The sequence below is a fragment of the Salmo trutta genome, chromosome 29, assembly GCF_901001165.1.
Source record: "Salmo trutta chromosome 29, fSalTru1.1, whole genome shotgun sequence".
In the NCBI taxonomy this organism is placed as follows: domain Eukaryota; kingdom Metazoa; phylum Chordata; class Actinopteri; order Salmoniformes; family Salmonidae; genus Salmo; species Salmo trutta.
The window spans coordinates 13,116,478-13,122,477 of record NC_042985.1 but is presented as its reverse complement, the minus strand read 5'-3'; positions in this window follow the sequence as shown (position 1 = coordinate 13,122,477).

Sequence of the window (6,000 nt, the reverse complement as noted above, 5' to 3'; positions counted from 1 at the left end):
CCCTTTATAAAGCACATGTTTATATCATATTCCACCACATGTCACCCTTTATAAAGCACATGTTTATATCATATTCCACCACATGTCACCCTTTATAAAGCACATGTTTATATCATATTCCACCACATGTCACCCTTTATAAAGCACATGTTTATATCATATTCCACTACTTGTCACCCTTTATAAAGCACATGTTTATATCATATTCCACCACGTCACCCTTTATAAAGCACATGTTTATATCATATTCCACCACGTCACCCTTTATAAAGCACATGTTTATATCATATTCCACTACATGTCACCCTTTATAAAGCACATGTTTATATCATATTCCACTACTTGTCACCCTTTATAAAGCACATGTTTATATCATATTCCACCACGTCACCCTTTATAAAGCACATGTTTATATCATATTCGACCACATGTCACCCTTTATAAAGCACATGTTTATATCATATTCGACCACATGTCACCCTTTATAAAGCACATGTTTATATCATATTCCACTACATGTCACCCTTTATAAAGCACATGTTTATATCATATTCGACCACAGGCAATTGGTAGCACCTTAATTGGGGGGAAAGGGCTGGAGCAGAATCAGTGGAATGTTATCAAATACATCCAACACATGGCTTCCATGTTTGATGCCATTCCATTTACTCAGTTCCAGCCATTATTATGCCGGCCTCCCCTCAGCTGCCTCCGCTGTTTCCACATAGTGGGTTACATCACATTTGACATTGGTGATTATGTCACACAGTTATGCCACATTTATGAACCCTTTAATAAAGCATGACATATGATTATAGAAGCTTTGTAACACATGTATGTAGCGCTTATGAAGGCATTGTGAAGGCTTTCTGTAGCCTTTATAAGCTGAACTTCATTTAAAGCCGGGCACTGTCGATGGAAGTTTACCTTCTTCCTTCTCAGAGCCCAAGATGTGTTTACACACACCATCACACCCACCCACCCCACCCACCCACCCACACACAGTGTTCAGCTATATTGTGGGTTAGAAATTAGACAGTGTAGTTTGTGGTCAAGAAAATAACAGAAACATTGCAAAGGCCTATATAAATAGTTTTTATAAATGGGTATGTTATTGTTCTGCCAACCAGTGAGTTAAATCATGACTACTTTGACTTGAGTAGAGCTTTATTCACAGGGACACAAATCTGTAAATTACATCAACACTGAAATGAAACAAAATGCCATCTCCATCTTACCATTTGAACACCACTTCTCTCTGGTGTGCGAGGCGTTCATTCTTTCATCTAGCGCACAATGCTCACACAGGCTTTGCATCACATGGAACGAAAGCGCATAAGGGGGAACTTTACCTAGCAGAGTCGTGTAGATGACCTGGAGCCAGTGGGTTTGGCGACGAGTATGAAGCGAGGGCCAGCCAACGAGAGCGTACAGGTTGCAGTGGTGGGTAGTATATGGGGCTTTGGTGACAAAATGGATGGCACTGTGATAGACTGCATCCAATTGTTTGAGTAGGGTATTGGAGGCTATTTTGTAAATGACATCGCCGAAGTCGAGGATCGGTAGGATGGTCAGTTTTACGAGGGTACGTTTGGCAGGATGAGTGAAAGATGCTTTGTTGCGAAATAGGAAGCCAATTCTAGATTTAACTTTGGATTGGAGATGTTTGATGTGAGTCTGGAAGGAGAGTTTACAGTCTAACCAGACTCCTAGGTATTTGTAGTTGTCCACATATTCTAAGTCAGAACCGTCCAGATGCTGGACGGGCGGGCAGGTGCAGGCAGCGATCGGTTGAAGAGCATGCATTTAGTTTTACTTGTATTTAAGAGCAGTTGGAGGCCAAGGAAGGAGAGTTGTGTGGCATTGAAGCTCGTCTGGAGGTTAGTTAACACAGTGTCCAAAGAAGGGCCAGAAGTATACAGAATGGTGTCGTCTGCGTAGAGGTGGATCAGAGAATCACCAGCAGCGAGAGCGACATCATTGATGTATACAGAGAAGAAAGTCGGCCCAAGAATTGAACCCTGTGGCACCCCCATAGAGACTGCCAGAGGCCCGGACAACAGGCCCTCCGATTTGACACACTGAACTCTATCAGAGAAGTAGTTGGTGAACCAGGCGAGGCAATCATTTGAGAAACCAAGGCTATTGAGTCTGCCGATGAGGATGTGGTGATTGACAGAGTCGAAAGCCTTGGCCAGGTCAATGAATACGGCTGCACAGTATTGTTTCTTATCGATGGCGGTTAAGATATCATTTAGGACCTTGAGAGTGGCTGAGGTGCACCCATGACAAGCTCTGAAACCAGATTGCATAGCGGAGAAGGTGCGGTGGGATTTGAAATGGTCGGTAATCTGTTTGTTGACTTGGCTTTCGAAGACTTGGCTTTACAGAGGCAGGGTAGGATAGATATAGGTCTGTAGCAGTTTGGGTGAAGAGTGTCCCCCCCTTTGAAGAGGGGGATGACCGCAGCTGCTTTCCAATCTTTGGGAATCTCAGACGACACTAAAGAGAGGTTGAACAGGCTAGTAATAGGGGTTGCAACAATTTCGGCAGATAATTTTAGAAAGAAAGGTTCCAGATTGTCTAGCCCGGCTGATTTGTAGGGGTCCAGATTTTTCAGCTCTTTCAGAACATCAGCTGACTGGATTTGGGAGAAGGAGAAATGGGGAAGGCTTGGACGAGTTGCTGTAGGGGGTGCAGTGCTGTTGACCGGGGAAGGGGTAGCCAGGTGGAAAGCATGGCCAGCCGTAGAAAAATGCTTATTGAAATTCTCAATTAAAGTGGATTTATCGGTGGTGATAGAGTTTCCTATCCTCAGTGCAGTGGGCAGTTGGGAGGTGGTGCTCTTATTCTCCATGGACTTTACAGTGTCCCAGAACTTTTTTGAGTTTGTGTTGCAGGAAGCAAATTTCTGCTTGAAAAAGCTAGCCTTGGCTTTTCTAACTGCCTGTGTATATTGGTTTCTAACTTCCCTGAAAAGTTGCATATCACGGGGGCTGTTCGATGCTAATACAGAACGCCACAGGATGTTTTTGTGTTGGTTAAGGGCAGTCAGGTCTGGAGAAAACCAAGGGCTATATCTGTTCCTGGTTCTACATTTTTTAAATGGGGCATGCTTATTTAAGATGGTGAGGAAGGCATTTTAAAAAATAACCTGGCATCCTCTACTAAAGGGATTAGGTCAATATCCTTCCAGGATACCCAGGCCAGGTCGATTAGAATGGCCTGCTCGCTGAAGTGTTTCAGGGAGCTTTTGACAGGGATGAGTGGAGGTCATTTGACCGCTGACCCATTACGGATGCAGGCAATGAGGCAGTGATCGCTGAGATCTTGGTTGAAAACAGCAGAGGTGCATTTACAGGGCAAGTTGGTTAGGATGATATCTATGAGGGTGCCCGTGTTTACGGCTTTGGGGTTGTACCTGGTAGGTTCATTGATAATTTGTGTGAGATTGAGGGCATCAAGCTTAGATTGTAGGATGGCTGGGGTGTTAAGCATGTCCCAGTTTAGGTCACCTAGCAGCACGAGCTCTGAAGATAGATGGGGGGCAATCAGTTCACATATGGTGTCCAGAGCACAGCTGGGGGCAGAGGGTTGTCTATAGCAAGCGGCAACGGTGAGAGACTTGTTTTTAGAGAGGTGGATTTTTAAAGTAGAAGTTCAAATTGTTTGGGTACAGACCTGGATAGTAGGACATTACTCTGCAGCCTATCTCTGCAGTAGATTGCAACACCACCACCTTTGGCCATTCTATCTTTTCTGAAAATGTTGTAGTTAGGGATGGAGATTTCTGAGTTTTTGGTGGTCTTCCTAAGCCAGGATTCAGACACGGCTAGGACATCCGGGTTGGCGGAGTGAAGTAGTGAATAAAACAAACTTAGGGAGGAGGCTTCTAATGTTACCATGCATGATACCAAGGCTATTACAGTTACATAAGTCATCAAAAGAGAGCGCCTGGGGAATAGGAGTGGAGCAAGGCACTGCAGGGCCTGGATTCACATCTACATCGCCAGAGGAACAGAGGAGGAGTAGGATAAGGGTACGGCTAAAAGCTATGAGAATTGGTCTTCTAGGACGTCCGGAACAGAGAGTAAAAGGAGCAGGTTTCTGGGGGCAATAAAATAGCTTCAAGGTATAATGTACAGACAAAGGTATGGTAGGATGTGAATACAGTGGAGGTAAACCTAGGCATTGAGTGATGATGAGAGAGATATTGTCTCTAGAAACATCATTGAAACCAGGGGATGTCATCGCATGTGTGGGTGGTGGAACTGAAAGGTTGGATAAGGTATAATGAGCAGGGCTCAAGGTTCTACAGTGAAATAAGCCAATAAACACAAACTAGACCAGCAATGGACAAGGCATATTGACATTAAGGAGAGGCATGCTTAGCCGAGTGATCATAAGGGTCCAGTGACATACAGTGCCTTCGGAAAGAATTCAGACCCCTTGACTTTTTCTACATTTTGTTATGTTAAAACCTTATTCTAAAATGGATTAAATAAATAAAAAATCCTCACCAATCTACACACAATACCCCATAATGACAAAGCAAAAAAAGGTTTTAGAAATGCTTGCAAATTTATTACAAATAAAAACATAAATACCTTATAAGTATTCAGACCCTTTGCTATGAGACTCGAAAATGAGCTCAGGTGCATCCTGTTTCCATTGATCATCCTTGAGATATTTCTACAACTTGATTGGAGTCCACCTGTGGTAAATTCAATTAATTGGACATGATTTTAGACAGGCACACACCTGTCTATATAAGGTCCCAGAGTTGACAGTGCATGTCAGAGCAAAAATCAAGCCATGAAGTTGAAGGAATTGTCAGTGGAACTCTGAGACAGGATTGTGTTGAGGCACAGATCTGGGGAAGGGTACCAAAACATTTCTGCAGCATTGAAGGTCCCCAATAACACAGAGGCCTCCATCATTCTTAAATGGTGAAGTTTGGAACCACCAAGACTCTTCTTAGAGCTGGCCACCTGGCCAAACTGATCAATTGGGGAGAAGGGCCTTGGTCAGGGAGGTGACCAAGAACCCGATGGTCACTCTGCCAGAGCTCTAGAGTTCTTCTGTGGAGATGGAAAAACCTTCCAGAAGGACAACCATCTCTGCAGCACTCCACCAATTGGGCCTTTATGGTAGAGTGGCCAGACAGAAGCCACTCCTCAATAAAAGGCACATGACATGTTTTTCAGCGGCAGGGACTGGGAGACTAGTCAGGATCGAGGCAAAGATGAATGGAGAAAAGTACAGAGATCCTTGATGAAAACCTGCTCCAGAGCGCTCAGGACCTCAGACTGGGGCAAAGATTCACCTTCCAACAGGACAACGACCCTAAGCACACAGCCAAGACAATGCAGGAGTGGCTTCGGGACAAGTCTCTGAATGTCCTTGAGTGGCCCAGCCAGAGCCCGGACTTGATCCCGATCGAACATCTCTGGAAAGACCTGAAAATAGCTGTGCAGCATCGCTCCCCATCCAACCTGACAGAGCTTGAGAGGATCTGCAGAGAAGAATGGGAGAAACTCCCCAAATACAGGTGTACCATGCTTGTAGTGTCATACGCCAAGAAGACTCGAGGCTGTAATCGCTGTCAAAGGTGCTTCAACAAAGTACTGAGTAAAGGGTCTGAATACTTACATAAATGTGATATTCATTTTTTATTTTTTTATACATTTGTAAAACTTAAAAAAAATAGTTTTTGCTTTGTCATTATGGCGTAGTGTGTGTAGAGGCAACAAAAACAATTTAATCCGTTTTAGAATAAGGCTGTAACGTAACAAATTGTGGAAAGTCAATGGGTCTGATTACTTTCCGAATGCACTGTAGAAACTAGCTCCCTGGTATACAGAAAATACACGAGCTCTGAAGCAAGCTTCCAGAAAATTGGAACGGAAATGGCGCCACACCAAACTGGAAGTCTTCCGACTAGCTTGGAAAGACAGTACCGTGCAGTATCGAAGAGCCCTCACTGCTGCACGATCATCC